Genomic DNA, 15,178 nt, shown 5'->3' with positions numbered 1-15,178 from the left:
GGTTAACAGCCTCAAAGGAAACCTTTTGCATGTTATTTCCATCCTGAGAAACACGAATGACAGTCCAATGCCACAGAATCAAAAAGAAGTTCAGATGGCATGAATGCTAAGTGATGCAAACAGAACATTATCTGTAAAAACCCTCATTGAGTCTGAGATGTTATTTCCTAGGTGTCTTCCTGCCTGGAGTCTCAGCAACCTCACATTACCCGTTCTTCAGGAAAATGCATTTATATCTGAACTGAAACAGAATTCACAAGCACAAGTAAAGATGGTGTCTGTTTGGTGATGCTCCCAAAATGACCTCTTAGTTCTATGTTCCCTGTGAGCACTTCTTAAAGGAAATGGTAATGGACTTGATTTATTGATTGATGCAATTATTGTTATGAACTCTCATTTATGTATGCTGTCATTTGCTACATCAAGGCTTTCGTCAACAAAAGCATCCCATTCAACCCCCACCTATTAGTACCTGATGTGCAACATTTAAGATGGTCCTGGTCACTTATTTCCATCCATCACAGCAAGGCGATAACACAATGAATGTTGGCGGTAGGGAGAGTCATTTGGCTTTCTAAAAATCTGTAATAGAAAACAGCATTTTTTTCAATTTCTGAAAGATTATGTTTTCTATTTAATTCAGTTCTTCAGAGTCTGTGGTACGATGCACAGTTTGGTTAACCTCCAATATCCTGGTGGTTTGCCCTAAAGAGTGGGAAGGTGACACAGATGCAAACACACAAGAAAGTTTCCCCATGAACTCTTGCATGCTTCTTCGACATGAACGCAGTTTCAATGGGAGCCTTACTTACAAGCAGACTCCTGAAGCCTGGGATGTTTCGGGCTTCCCTCGGATGCTGAGGGCCAGAAGGTCTGGATCGGGCTGTTACATGACTCCACACTTGACTTCAGTTGTGATCTGGTGAAGCAGAGATATGGAATTTGGACCTCAACCCAATGCAAGGCTCCCTTCAACCCTGGGAAAGCCTGCAATGCAGATCCCTCTCTCTGGCTTTCTGAGAGTCCTGAAAACCCACATTTTCCCTTCTTTAATACACGAGTTTTCTCTCTGTGCGTCACTGTAGATTCATTATATAGATCCACCCCACCCCCAGCATCCTGAAAGCCTGCATTTCTTCATCAAACTGTAATAGGTCTGTGTCCAGTCTCCTCAATGTTATCAAGCTAATGGGTACATATTCAAATTGGGAGTCTGCCTAATTTCAATTAGTAGGTACTACTTATTTTCTTTCTTCTTAGTCAAGAAAACAAATGTAATTGCCTTTGCTTTAATTACCAGTATGTCATATTTCCAAGCTTTTTGACAAATAAGTCTATAAAGTCCAAATCAATTTTGCCATCATAATGACTAACACAGATGCTTGATCAAAATAATCACTGTGCACTTCTGGCGCCTCTGGGCTTCTTCCATATAAAATAAAGAATAAATGAAAGTAAACTAAAATCACAACATTTTCCCGGGTGACATTCATCCCCAAATCTGGAATCGCTGAATGCATAGATTTTACTCCCAAGCACCTGCAAAAATAGCTGTTCTCATGGTCTCCTTCCAGAGAATGTTCATCCCGTGCAGTTCTGTTCAGTGTTTAATGCATCAAAGTCCTGTCAAGCTTCCCGACTTCCTGATCTCCTTTGTTCCAGAGGTAGGTGGAATATGAGTGGCATTATCACAGTTCCTTCCTAAATCAGAGATACTGAGGGCTGCAGGACGCCGTTCCCAGGAGTGGGGCTTTCTTTCCTACCCTTGTCTTCAGTCCAAACATGACATCACATCTGTGCAGGAAGAGCTAAGTCCTAGAAGAGGGGAAAACCTCTCAAGGAAACCCCGGGTTGTGGTCCCTGATAGTTGAGTCACATGCCAGGAGATGGGCAGCAGGAACTGGTCTCAGTGACTTAGTTTTTTTACAAAGAGGACACAAGGGTGAGAGGGAATGGGGGACGGGAGGGTCTGAGGATCTTGGGGAGAAGCAGAGGATGAGTATGATCAAAATACATTAGCATATGAAATTCCCAAAGATTTAGTAAAAATGCTGCAGTAATTTTAAAGTGCGCACACATAGAGGCGGTGCTCGATCCAAAACCATAGCTAAAGTAGGAGGACTAGAAGTTCAAGGCCTGACTTGGCTTTGGAGGGGCTTTAGGACCGGCATGGGCTGCATGAAACCCTGTCTCAACTGATGACATTGAAAACTGTCTGTAACTCTTCACTCTGTGAAATGAGAAATGATTACCTAAATTACCTAGCTTCCAGCATCTTCTCAGACTAGATTCCTGTGAAAACTAAGACTCTAGAAGGTGGGGCCTCTCAGACTCTCCGTAAACTACAGTTGGTTTAACTAGTTTCACTTACAGACAGGAGCTGTGGTTCCTTTGAGGCCGTCTAATCTGGCCAGCTTGGGAGGAAGGGGGCGCTCAGATGACAACATGAAGCAGAACTCCAGGTCTTAGCTCCCAAAGAAGGAGTACAGTGGGGCTGAGCAGGCTGGCCTTTCCCACGGCAGATCTCAGTGGCACCAACACACTCATCCACTCACCCTTCTCTCCTTCCTGCATCTTCCCACCCCATAGTCCATTTTTATGTGTGTGCACATGTATGTAATGCCCCGGTATGTGCACACACTTGTGTGTGTGTGTGTGTGTGTGTTTAGGCCAGAGGTGGACATCAGTATCTTCTATTGTGCTCTGCCTTCTTCCTGGAGACAAGATCTCTTACTGACTTGAGGCTCACTGACTGGCTAGGCTGCCTAACCAGCAGCTCCAGGGATCCCCCTGTCTCCACATCCCCGCACTGGGACCCCAGACACCATCTCCATACATACCCAGCCTTGTTACTGGGATCCAGGAATCCAAATGCTGGTCGTGCTTGCACAACAACCACAATGCTGACTGAGATGGTCCTCTTCCATAGTTTGAATGTGAACAAACTCTTCACAATTGGGAGAAACTGAGTCAGGTCGGTTTATGGAGCAGCCTCCCCACATCCCTGAGTCTTCAGGCACCGAGAGACCTCTTCTCATCTGGTGCTTTTATGAGCAGCTTCTGGGAACTGCAGAAAATCCTTCAATACTTCACGGGTGAACAGAAGGGAAGGTACCTTTTCTCAAATCTCTTTACTGTAAAATTGTTATTGTGCCAAGGGGTCTCATTTTGGGGTAGTATAATAATATATCCAGAACCCAAAACCCACATAATGAGACCCCTTGGCACAATGACCGACCTGGCTGAGTTCCTCCCAATTATTACTGTTATATTAGATTCTTTTATCTCTCTCCTATTTGTGTACAACTCTCCACCATCCACCAAGCCTGCAGTGGGAAACACTGCAGTGTAGCTGTTCCTCGGTTTCCCTGTGATGGAAGCGCCTGTTGGGTCACGTACATGAAGGGTGCTTTCTCTGTCCCCCTTCCTGTTGTTGGAGAGGCCCAGCTGATTAACCTAAGATGGAGAGACCGCAAAGAGTGGGCTGGTTCCTCACACACACAGCGACCTGTCTACCTGGGAGATGTTGCGTCACTTCCCTGAAAAGTCATAGGGACCCACCAGACATACGTAAGCTGTTTGTCTAAAATTAAGGTGGTAAGAAAAATTAAATTGATTTTGTTTGAATTAAACAAGCAATTAAGCTGGATATGGTGGTGCACGCCTATAGCCCCAGCACTCAGGGAGGCAGAGGTAGGTGGATCTCTGTGAGTTTGAGGCCAGCTTGGGCGACAAAGTGAGTGCAGAAAAAAACAAGGCTACACAGAGAAACCCTGCCGGGGGGGGGGGGGACACAAGCAATATCCAAATTCCCACCTGACAATACCTACACCCAAGGCTAAAGCACTGTGCAGATGTAAGATCAGGAAACCACTACTCCGCAGAGGATGGTAAAACTTACATGCCACATGAAATGGGTGGCAGCTCCTTATCAACCCAGCTTCAATTATTTGGAAGCATCTTTACTGGGGACTGCAGACCTGCCCGGCTGCCTGGGGGTAGCAGTGAGGTAAGGGTGTGACCGCTGAGGCATGCAGCAGCAGGAGGGCCTCGGGACTATGAGCCTCCAAGGTGGAGCGAGACCCTCCCAGGAAGGTAGGGAGAGGTCCACCTCGGGCCCAGGCTCCTGGTTTGCTCTCAGTAAAGCTGGCCTCTTCAGACATTGCCTTTGACAGATCTGTGTTCTCCCACGAATTACACTGAACTGCCAACAGCTAAGGAAGAGAGCCTTCTCCAACTTCAAAGCTGCTTCCCAACTGTGATGGTTCAGTTTAATACAAAACAAATCTCCTTGTACAAACGCTCTGCAGCTGAGATGAGATTATGCACCAATAAAGCCACTATAAATTGAAAATATCACATCAAAAATGACTTAATGTTCAGAACCTCCTAAACATTATACCTTAGTCCTGTCTACTGAAAATGCTGCTAGAACATTCTAGTCAATGACCATTGGGGGGGGGGGGGGTATCATCTAAGCTAAAACCTGCTTTGGCCATGTTGTAATCTACAGAAGTTACATTTCTCATGGTTGTGACAAAGACGAGAACAACAAAGGCAAAGGGTTTACTTTGGCTTCCAGCTCCGGGAGCCACAGTCTATCACGGCAGCAGGAACCCGAGGCAGATGGTCACACAGGGAGCAGAGAGACGTGAATGTTCATGTTCAGATTCCTCTCCTGTCCCTGCCTGGAACCCCAGCCCACGGACAGGAGCCGCCCACCTTCAAGGAGGGGGAGTCCGTTATCATTTAACCTAACCTCCACGCTCCCTCAAGACATGCGCAGAGGTTCGTCTCCTATGCTGACACTCAATAGTAACCTCTGGGGCTGGAAAGAACTGCTCGGAGGTTAGAGCAGGTGTTACTCACACAGAGGACAGGGGTTTGATTCCCAGCATCCACATAATGGCTCATAACCCTCTAGTTCCAGGGGATCTGTCACCCTCTTCTGACCTCCATGGACACCAGGCACACAAACATGGACACAGACAACATATGTATGTATATGTGCATAAAATTGAATTTCACTTTTTAAAAAAATATTAACCTCACACCATTGGATCTATGCTAAGAGTCATACAAACACTCGTGTAAACACACTTTGGGCCATCAGAAGGGCAAAGGAACCATGACATCAAGCTCCTATAAGTAAGGAATTCTCTGTAACTTGCTGTTTTCTCCCCCTGGACATCTCTGCAAACCTTTTCTAATTAAGAGGTGGTATCTCCTACCACATCCAACCGGAGACTTAGCCTGTCTCTCATCATCCAAACAAAAGGGAACTCTTAGGCCTAATTTATCTTGGTTGTGCCAGGACCAGGACCAATTCTTTCCATAATTAATTTTTAAAAAATGACTTCAACATTAGATGCAATGACTCAAAATATCATGTCCCATGATTCATTCACCCTTATGGAGTCCATTTCTTTGTCCCATGTCATCCCACATGGCATATGAATGGCCTCTCATGTAAGACATTGTCTTTCCCTACAGCCGAGTCAAGCTGGGTGGCTCAGGCCTGTGACCCCTGCCATCGGAGGCTGAGTCAGGAGGCTGCCTGTACTGACAGTAACTTCAAGGGCAGACTAGGAAACTCGGTGTGACACCATCTCAAAATACAAAACATTTTTCAAAGGGCACATGTGAGGCCCTAGATTCAGCTTCTGGTGTTGGGGTGGGGGAGGCCAAATTGAAGGCCGTAGCTCTGAGTGTCGCTCCCCACCTCGGCCCTAATGTGTTCTGTACTTTACACTTCCATGAGTAAAACCTCAGAGCACTAGCCTGTAACACTGCATTTGTCCAAACATGTTGGCATACAGCACACGCTGTTTGCCACCTGTTTAAGTCATTGTGAAGCTATAGTAGTGCTGGGTTTTTTTCTCTCATTTCTTAATCTCATCACCCCAGTGACTGGAAGCCACATGCTCTCAATGGCTGATTGAAGTCTAGAATTTGAAACAAACAAACAAGGGCAATGAACATAAAAATACCTAAGAACAAATGTTTCAGTGTGTTTGTGACAGAGGAAGCCTTTAATCTCTTTAAAGACAGGAAAATCTGTTATCTTGGTAGGAAAATTACTTAGGCTCAAACCAATCAGTGGAGAAGCATGCTCTTTCCGAAGGAGACTGGCAATGACAAGGAGGAAGACCAAAGGGTAAGATGTGTTGAAATTCAAGCTTCTGTGAACTACACAAGCATAGTAATCAAGTGGGCAGCAGACAGAAGCATAAACCAGAAGTCAAATGAAAAGTCTCCGCTACAGGTAGAGGTGTGGGGCGACACTGAGAAAGACCAGTCAGACCGCAGATGGATGAACCATGCAGCGACAGAAGTCCAAGGCCAACGAACATAGCTATTTAGCGCAGATGGCAAAGAGGGAAGAGGCCCACATGGTAGGGCAGGAGGACAGTGAGGGGAGTGTGGTGTCTTGGGAGCCTAAAGAGGGCTTGGAAAAGAGGAGACACGGTTCTTTGTATAGCAGGATGAGGACGGAGACATGTGAATCGCATGGTTGTAGCGATTTTTTTCTGATAGCTAAGTGGTAGTACGCTTATCTCCACACCTATTGGACTGTAACTACCTAAAGGCAGAAGCAAATGTAACCCAAGTTCACATTGTCCTGATCCTTACACAGGATGCTCACCATGGAAAGGAGGCTTGGAAGTCACCTAGCCAAATCTCCTCGGCTCTATAAAGAAGGAACTCCACACCAGAGTGACTGAACCACTTTCTCTTATTAATAAGTGGCTGCTTTCATGGCGACCTAGCCCAACACTTAGGATGGAGGTAGGAGAAGAGCAAGTTTTAAGGCCAGCCTAGAGAATCTAGCAAGGCGCTAGACTTTTACCAGATAATACCTGCCATTGGTGCCACAATTCCTAATCCGGTGTACCTTTCTAGTTAAACATCGGATTTCATTTAATCCGAGGGTCAATAGAGAGGGCTTTTCCTCTTCCATAGTCAGATTCATCTTCCTCCAGGGAAGCCAAAGTCTTGAGTCTACATTAAATGGGCTATGAACAGAAAGAGTGTTGAAAGCAGCTGTCCTTGTGTTGTATAAAGATACACATATAACAAGGTATGGATGCCTTGATGGTGCAGAGTGAGGGGAGCGAGCTGGTACTCGGAAGTGAAGCATCTCTTCACCTGATGCCTCTCACTCACTCTTCCTCAAAACCATTGAAGCTCAAGTGTTCAGCAAGAGAACTGAGCTGGTGAAGTAGTTAGTAAGACAAGTATCCTCTTTCTTGCCTCCCCTAAGTTCACACAGTCCTGAGACGTTGGAGAGGATGTTGATGAGGTACCTGAAGACGACTGTGAAGTGCCTGTCACAGTCAGCTGTCAGTGATACCAGCTTTCCACATTCAATGGTGTTCTGTTGTGTCCTGAGTGCTGGTCTAAATGAGGAGTCACTTAAAAACAAGCATAGTACTTCTTAGCGCTCTGAATCTTTGCTGGCACCTGTGCCCAACCCTGTCCCCCCATGTGTTTCCACTCCCTGTGTAGTCCGTTGGAGGGGTGATTGTTCTGCTTTCATTCCTGTTTTGATGACAAAATGTCCTGTCCAAAAGCGCTTGGCAGACGTAAGGATTCATTCTGCTCACGTTTCCAAGTTCCAGTTCATCAAGTCAGGGAAATCACGGTAGGAATTGTCACAACACATCGACATCCAAGAGCCGAGAACAATGCATGTGCCCCGGCTGCTGCTTGCTGCTCTCACATCCAGCTGGCTTTCTTCCCTTGTTCACAGAGCAGGGCCCAGCCTGTGACACGGTGCAGCCCACGCCCTGGGTGGATCTTCCCACCTCAATTATCAATCACGACAATCCCCCCACAGATATGCCCACAGGCCAGCCTGATTTAAGTTCCTCAGCTGAAACCCTTTCCAGATAATTCTAGGTTGTGTCAGGTTGACAGTTAAGACTGATCAGCACAATGATTCCCTGTGAATATTAAGTACGCTGTAGGGAAACGGCGTGTGTTGTAAGATCGTTTTCTATGAGCCAGCCACTCCACAAGAGGCTAATGGCGTTGATTCCTTCGCCCTGGCTATGCTCATTCTTGAGAAGCTGTTGATATATGTGCCATAATTACATGTGGTATTCCTTGGATTGTGAAATACACTATAATGTCTATATTCTGTCTAAAGATTTCCTACACTTAGAATTAAAATGCGGAGGCATGCCCTTTTCAGTTCTCTACAGAGAGAGGGGCAGAGGACCAAAGTACTTAGTGTGATGCATTTAGTTTAGACTGATTTTTTACTTAGTAAACAAAACCAAGCATCGAGATGAATCAAAGCAGAAATTAACAACATGTAAACACGGAAGACCACAGGGGTGTTTTAAAGAAATCTGCATTTTCATTTTCAGCTAAATTGATTTCACTTCTAGCACAGTGGAAGAGATTTCGATCATGATTCCATCCGTATTTCTTGAGAGGGAGGCACGGCTGACTCCTAATTCTGAAAGCTTTTCCGGTTGGTTCCCTTACCTCCAGAGAGCTCAACAGACTTGGCGGAATTGCATGCGTCTTTCATCCACAAAAGAAAGAAAAAGAAAAAAAAAAACAGGAATGATGTCTCAATGAAAGGACATATTTAGGAAAACTCTGGTGCACGTTTTTTTCCAGGCAGTCCGGTTGAAGCTGGCCACAGGAAGGAGGCCCTTTCATACCATGCCCATGTGGGTCTATCCACCACCATGTTTGCCATCCTCAGTGAACAGGACTGAATTCTGGCTTTGTTTCCTTACCCACACAATGGGAAACTGAACTGAAGATGTTTCTTCAAACAGACTAGACTAGTATGGACATCATACTCCTCTCTGGGAGGTATGCTCCACTCATCTCTCTCTGCCATACTTCTCTTGGTACAGGGACACCATGTAATGGCTCTGAGACCTGAGGTGCCACTATGTTGGACCAGCTCTGTCACCTGCAGCAATGTGACAAGAACATCACCTGTGTCTCCTTCTCCTTGTTCTCATAAATCCTTAGCTCATCTAAATGGAGAAGGCGAAGCCTCCCTTGTAACCATTTCCCAGAAAATACATATAGAATAGAACTCCAGAACAGATGGTGAGCCCTGAGCTCTGGATCTGATAGGCAAGGTTGCTATACAGCATCTTCTAAGCAGCTATAGTCAGCAAAACCTTAGCTTTACGTGAGGTGAAACATCTATGGCAAACTTAGAAAGGTTGAAATCCAAATGCCTGGGCAATATTCCCACGGGTCCTCCTGGAGCTGGGAGTTGGCTGAACTTCTCATTGGGCAGCTGACCCATTCACCATATGAGCTGAGAAGTCAGAGCACCTGACTGAGCTCAAGCTCTAGTCCCAGAGCAGAGCTCCATATTCTGGGATGTTAGAAGAGTGTTCTCAATCTCCAGGACGTGTTTCCTCTCTGCAAAAATGAGCTTCCTTTGTTGGAGCCCTAAAGAATTAAAAGAATAAATATATATTAAGTATATACACTTGTGTGTGTGTTATATGGTGTGTGTGTGTGTGTGTTATAATAAGCATTCAAAGAAGTTGTGAGAAGAGGTGAAGAAACACACTCAGCAGATAATGAAAGCTGGGAAAGTGCCCTCTCCTTTGACCTGTTTTGTTTCTCTGGTTTTTAATTTGAGATTTGGTTTCATTTTATGTGTGTGGGTGTTCTGTCTGTATGTATACCTGAGCGTCACATGTATGCAGTGCCCAAGAGGGCAGAAGAGGAGTCACATCTGAAGCTGGAGTTACAGCCAGTTGTGAGCCCTGTGGGTGCTGGGTTCAAACATGGGTCCTCTGGAAGAGCAGCCAGTGCTCCTAACCACTGAGCCATCCCCCTGTCCCTCCTTTGAACCGTTTAAGACAAAAACTCAGGAACCAGGTCACCAACAGGAAATCCTTGCGTGTGGAGCAGAGCAGGCAGGAGAGGAGTGTTGACGTAGAATGCCACACTCGGGGATGCTATCACATGACCTCCGTTCAGAAGACTACATTGTGTCTTTACGGTCATAAAATGTACGCTTTAAAGTTAAAAATCAAAAGGTACAGTTAGTTTCTAATAAAAAAGTTGAACTCTCTCTAAACTTAAGTTATTTCCCAATTATAAATGGAAACATCTAGACCTGCTGCTGCAGCAACAGCACTTTGTGAAAAGCAACAATGAAGCACAGCAGCCTGCAGCGCAGCTGAGGGCAGGGGTGTGCTAGAATGGTGTGCAGCAGGCAACGGCAGGAGTGTGCTAAGAACGACATAGGAGACACCCAGTGCCATAGCTTGGATCTTGAATAAGTGCCTAAAGAATTATCATGTATTAAACCTTCGTGCCCAGACCATGGTGAAATTGAGAGGTAGTGGAAATTCTCTGAGGGTGGGGTCTTCCAGGAGGAACTTAGGTAACCACCCACATGTCTATGAAGGAGATACTGGCCCCTGGCCCCTTCCTCTCTCTTCCCACACACTGATGCGCACAGGCCTCCTCCATCACATGCTCCCACCGTGATTTGCTGCCCAAAGTGGCAGAGCCACGTAACCTCATCACAGACCAAAATTACAAATACATCTTTCTTCCCTCATAAGTTGCTGCTCTCAAGTGTTCTGTCACAGTAACAGAGAGCTGACTAATACATGCACAGATAGGATAAGTCCATATTATACTATTAAAGCTATTCAAAATATTGTTGATGGGGCAAAGGAAAGCCCATCCGTCCAACATTCTCTAGTTTCTCTGGAATGAGCTGGAAAAGTCCAATTATTTAAATAAAAGACTCATAAATTTATTTTGTGTGTGGAGTTAACTACGTGACATCATTACCTACCAGCCCAACGTGATTCCTAGCCTTACACACAGGCACGGAGGAGAGCAGACAAACAGGTCATTTTGACATTTCTGGGAGATCACCAATGGTTCAAGCCACTCAGCTTGTAGAAGGAGCGCCATTGGGGTGTGAGTGAACCCGGGGGTGGCTGCTGCTCCACAGAAGCCATCTCCTCCAGAGACAGCTCCTAAGGTGTCAGAGTGCGGACCAAGAGAGCAATGCTCTCACTTGCCAATGACTGCCAGAGCGAAGCCTCTAGCACCTGACGGCATTCCCTTTAAATTACCAGTGTGGCGGAGTGCCATAGTTTGGGATGAGAATCCCCGGGCTCCTTCATTGCAAACAGAGATGGACTTAGGAGGGAATTCAGAAAGATGAAAATGGCTTGATTTCATACAGAGGGAATGTGACAGGTAAGCGATGTGATCGTTAAACATTTTGCGAGGATATTTGTAATATTGTTTAGGTGGTATTCGAATACAAGCGCGTCTCCTTACTTTTTCAAGAAACTAGGTATTTGAATAGAGCAAGTTGCTAGTCAGCACTGATCATACATGTTAGAAAACAATAACTAGAATTCTCGGAAACATTTCTCTGCTATGGTCTCAAAGTCTCATTTACATCTAATTCTCAGGCAGCTGAGTATGACGGCCAGGTTCCTCATAGCAGCCCAACAGCCAGCTAGAACACTTACTTTCAACCACGTCCACCACGCCACACACACGCCGTTGCCAGGCTCTGGTACCACTAAGTCACACAAGCTCTGCTCTGGAGGTTTAGCTGAGCACTGTAGGTGAGGATCCCACTGAGAAGCTATTTTCATTCCTTATGTAGCTATTTTATTTAAGAAGGTTTTTCTTTTCAGTATTGGTTTGATTTGTTGTAAATGGACATGAAATCTGTTTGAATTTTTTCCATATGCAATTATACCTATTTATGAGAGGAGTATGAGAAACGCCTTTGCATTAACAATTATAATTAAAAACAGCAAATTAACATTGGCCACCTTAGTGCGTTAACACTGTGGTCTATTGTGTCTAGGAGAACAGAGTTAAATTATTTTTATACCTGGAAGTTACCCTTTCCATCCCAATCATGCAGTCAGAGTTTTTGCATGGACGCAAAACCATCTACAGACAGGAGAAAAGATGGCTGGCTACTGGCCGGGATGTGAGGTCCTGCTGCCCAGCCCACAGGAGCCTGAGTCTTGGCACCTGACTCAGAACAGCCCTGTTTGTGCAGACTTAGGCTGCACTAAATGTCCAGAGAAGAAAATTACAGCAGCAAATCAGGGAACAGAAATTATTATCTTCACATTTGCTGCCTTTTTGAAGGAAATTGTTTCAGACTTAGATTCTCTTTATTTGCAGTGTTAGTGTGAGGCTGCCTCTAGCTAAGCATCTTTATCTTTTTCCTCTTCTTCCTCCTCTTCTTCTCAAAAAAAAAAATGCTTTGCATATTAGTAGGCTGATCTAAGGCAGGCATATTTGATGCCTATGTCCACCTAACGAAAGGATGCAACCTCTGTACCCCGTGGATCAGAACCTGAGCAGGCAGCATTTGAAAGGAAAGGCAGTTAGGAGCCTGTGTGGCTTTCTGACTATTTGCACATGTAATGTGAAACACAACATTAGAATAAATAAACCAAAGGGTTTTATTGGGGCAACATAAAACCCTGTCAAGCTTGTTGTCCTGGTTGGCTGCATTCCTCTGTGTTGATCTGTCCCTTCTTCTAGAATGTTGGGGGGGGGGCATTCAAGCTGATTAATCATGTTTTGCTTTGAGTTTGTTTTTTTGAGTCCCTGGGTTCAGTATTTACACAAGGGGAGCCCCGCTGCTGTTAAATCACTCATCCGTGTTTGTCTAGAAGCACTTTCCTATAAAGCTAAACCATGTTTTGCAAACGGTGGTCCTTCTCCTGAAGGTGCACCTGGTCTCACCCCTTCCATCTTCGGTTTGTCGTTTAGCTGGGCACTCCTGTAATGACTCCTCAAAGACAATTAGCAAAGAAGAATGGGAGTATCTGACAGAGCGTGCTTGGCGTGGAGTGCTTGGGCTCTGCGTCGTCTGCCTCTTGAAGGAACATGCACTTCCACGCAGGGCAAACCTCAACAACAGAACTGCAGAATTTTGACCATTACATTATAACCAGTACTTTTATCTTTTTCCTCAAATAGCAAAGATGCCAAGACTGCTCAGTTTTGAGAACTATGAAACAGTCACTTAAAAATTCTTTTACCGTGAGCATAAATCTGGACAGCTGAAGCCAAGCTATTGAATCCGTTAGTGAAGAGGCTCACAATGTGACCTTTCCAGCCTTGCCAAAGCAAAGGGGGAAAGAGGACAGTCAGGATGTGCTTACACGAGACATAGTAAATTATAGTGACTGATTTAGGTCCTCAAAAACAGCATTTCCCAAATCCAAACCCAAGGGAGCAGCCCTTCCAGGACTGCAGGGTCTGTGCAGTGAGGACACTGACACACACCTGATCCTTGCTACTATGGCCAGGACCAAGGCTGTGTTCTAAATGGTCTGAGCTCTCTTTCCTACCCCCTCAATTCACAACCCTCTCAGCTATTTGATTTCAAAACAAGCTGTGTTTTGATTCAGCTCCTTCCCACCCCAAGTTTGGACGATGAGAACAGGCCTCTATTTTGCTGGGTGCTGCTCCCTGCACACCCTGCCTGTTCCCTACGCCTCCTCTCAGAAGAGATAAACATGGCCTTGTCTTCCACAGCTGTTCCTCCAGATGGTCCTGAACCACGACCAAGATCAGCTTCTCTAAGCTCTCACTGTGGTCTTTCGAACTCTTGTGAGAATCACTGTCTTCCCTGTGCAATCCTACACAGCTCCAGAGTGTAACAGGACGGAGCCTTTTGCCTTCTTCAGTACCTTCGCCTTCCAAAGGCTGGGGCTCCCAGCCTCCTCAGCAAAGGAGAAGCAGCCCGAGATGAAACAGGAACAATTGCCACCAGCTACAGCAGAGCAGAGAAGCCCCATCAGGGAGATGCCCCTTGGAGGAAGTGTGGAGGCAGCTGGCTGCGGACTTCAGAGTGCTTTACCGTGGAGTGATTTGTGGTTTTACACATAGTTCAGTTTTACCTCATCTTACTCTGTGATCTTAAAATTATTTCATTAAAAAAAAAGGAAAGTCACAGGGTGTGTGTATATGAAATAAAGATCTCTTGGTTTGAAATTGCCAGATAGCCACTCAGGGTGGCTTATATAATAAAGTATTGAACACGGTGGAGTATTGGCTCCGTGAAGCCTACGGGCTGCATTCAACTGTACCTGAAGCCACAGGGTAAATGTTTACCAGACATTTCTATTATGTCATCGCATTTCTTCCCTGTGTTCCCCTCTGTGCTGTCTTTATTCTCAGATAGCCTCTCTCTGTGTGTATCAAAGACAACCGCCAGAGCCTGGCTGATGTCATCCTTACAGCTAGAAATCCCAGCAGGAAGAAGGGTTCTGTTTTTCTAACAAAAAGAGAATGCTCTGGCCAAGCCAGGTCATATGCCCACTTGTGTGGCAAGATGGCATGGTCAGATTCCACAAGCCACATGAAACTAGTTAATATTCATTTTTTAAAGTAAGGAAATGGGGATGGAGAGATGGCTCAGGGGATACGAGCACTTGCTCTTCTTGCAGTTCAGTTCCCAGCACGCACATCAGGCATCTGACAACCACTTACAACTCCAGCTCTGGGATCCAAAGCCTTCTTCTGGACTCTGGGGAACACACACAAACACACACATACACACACACACACACACTTTTAAAATAACAAAAATAAAGTCATTTTTAAGTGACTAAAGGCGAGAATCCTTTCACGACACGCCGTCAATACCGCACTCTTGCAAAGGGAGGTAAACCCCTACTTCCTGAGATTCGCAGCTCAGGGACTGACTCAAATCCAGAAGGCAACCCTAAAAGAGGCATGTGGGGACGCACCATCAAGCCTGCTGAACAGCGAAGAGTGACAAGCTAGCCAAGAAACAGCTCCTCAAGACTCTGCAAGCCAATGAAACACCAGCTGTTAGGGTTTGATTCACTTCAGCCACAGCCACACAGAACCATTAGAGAAAGTGTCTCTCTGAGTGATGGATTTTCAGTGTTTGACTTCATAATCATAAAATGTTTGTTACTCAGTCTAATTTATGATTAAAGTATTCTAAAATACAGTTCAAATTTCCTCACCATCTTAAGCAGGGCATGTCAGTAGAATATAATGACAAAATCCTCATCCTAGATTTCAGCCGTTGTGATTGATAGCCATATAATCAGGCCCAGGATGCTTTCACATGTTCTACGCTTACAGTTCATGTCTGCTTCTGTCATTTTTCCCCCTGCATGCTCATTTGTCAAGA

General features: G+C 45.3%; 1 long non-coding RNA gene across 1 annotated transcript in view; it reads right to left on the bottom strand.

The window, feature by feature from the left end:
* Positions 1–533: 533 nt before the first annotated feature.
* Positions 534–15,178, bottom strand: part of LOC129678384 (uncharacterized) — a 43,730-nt gene continuing 29,085 nt past the window's right edge. Inside the window, exons 2-3 of the long non-coding RNA XR_008720370.1 lie at positions 813–919; positions 534–582 (exon numbers count right to left, since the gene is read on the bottom strand). This is a non-coding gene — a long non-coding RNA (uncharacterized LOC129678384). The remainder of the gene's footprint in view (positions 583–812; positions 920–15,178) is intronic.

The sequence above is a fragment of the Psammomys obesus genome, unplaced genomic scaffold, assembly GCF_907164565.1.
Source record: "Psammomys obesus unplaced genomic scaffold, mPsaObe1.curated_primary_1811, whole genome shotgun sequence".
Classification (NCBI taxonomy): domain Eukaryota; kingdom Metazoa; phylum Chordata; class Mammalia; order Rodentia; family Muridae; genus Psammomys; species Psammomys obesus.
Note: the sequence above shows the minus strand (reverse complement) of the source record. Positions and strands in the feature narration are given on the sequence as shown.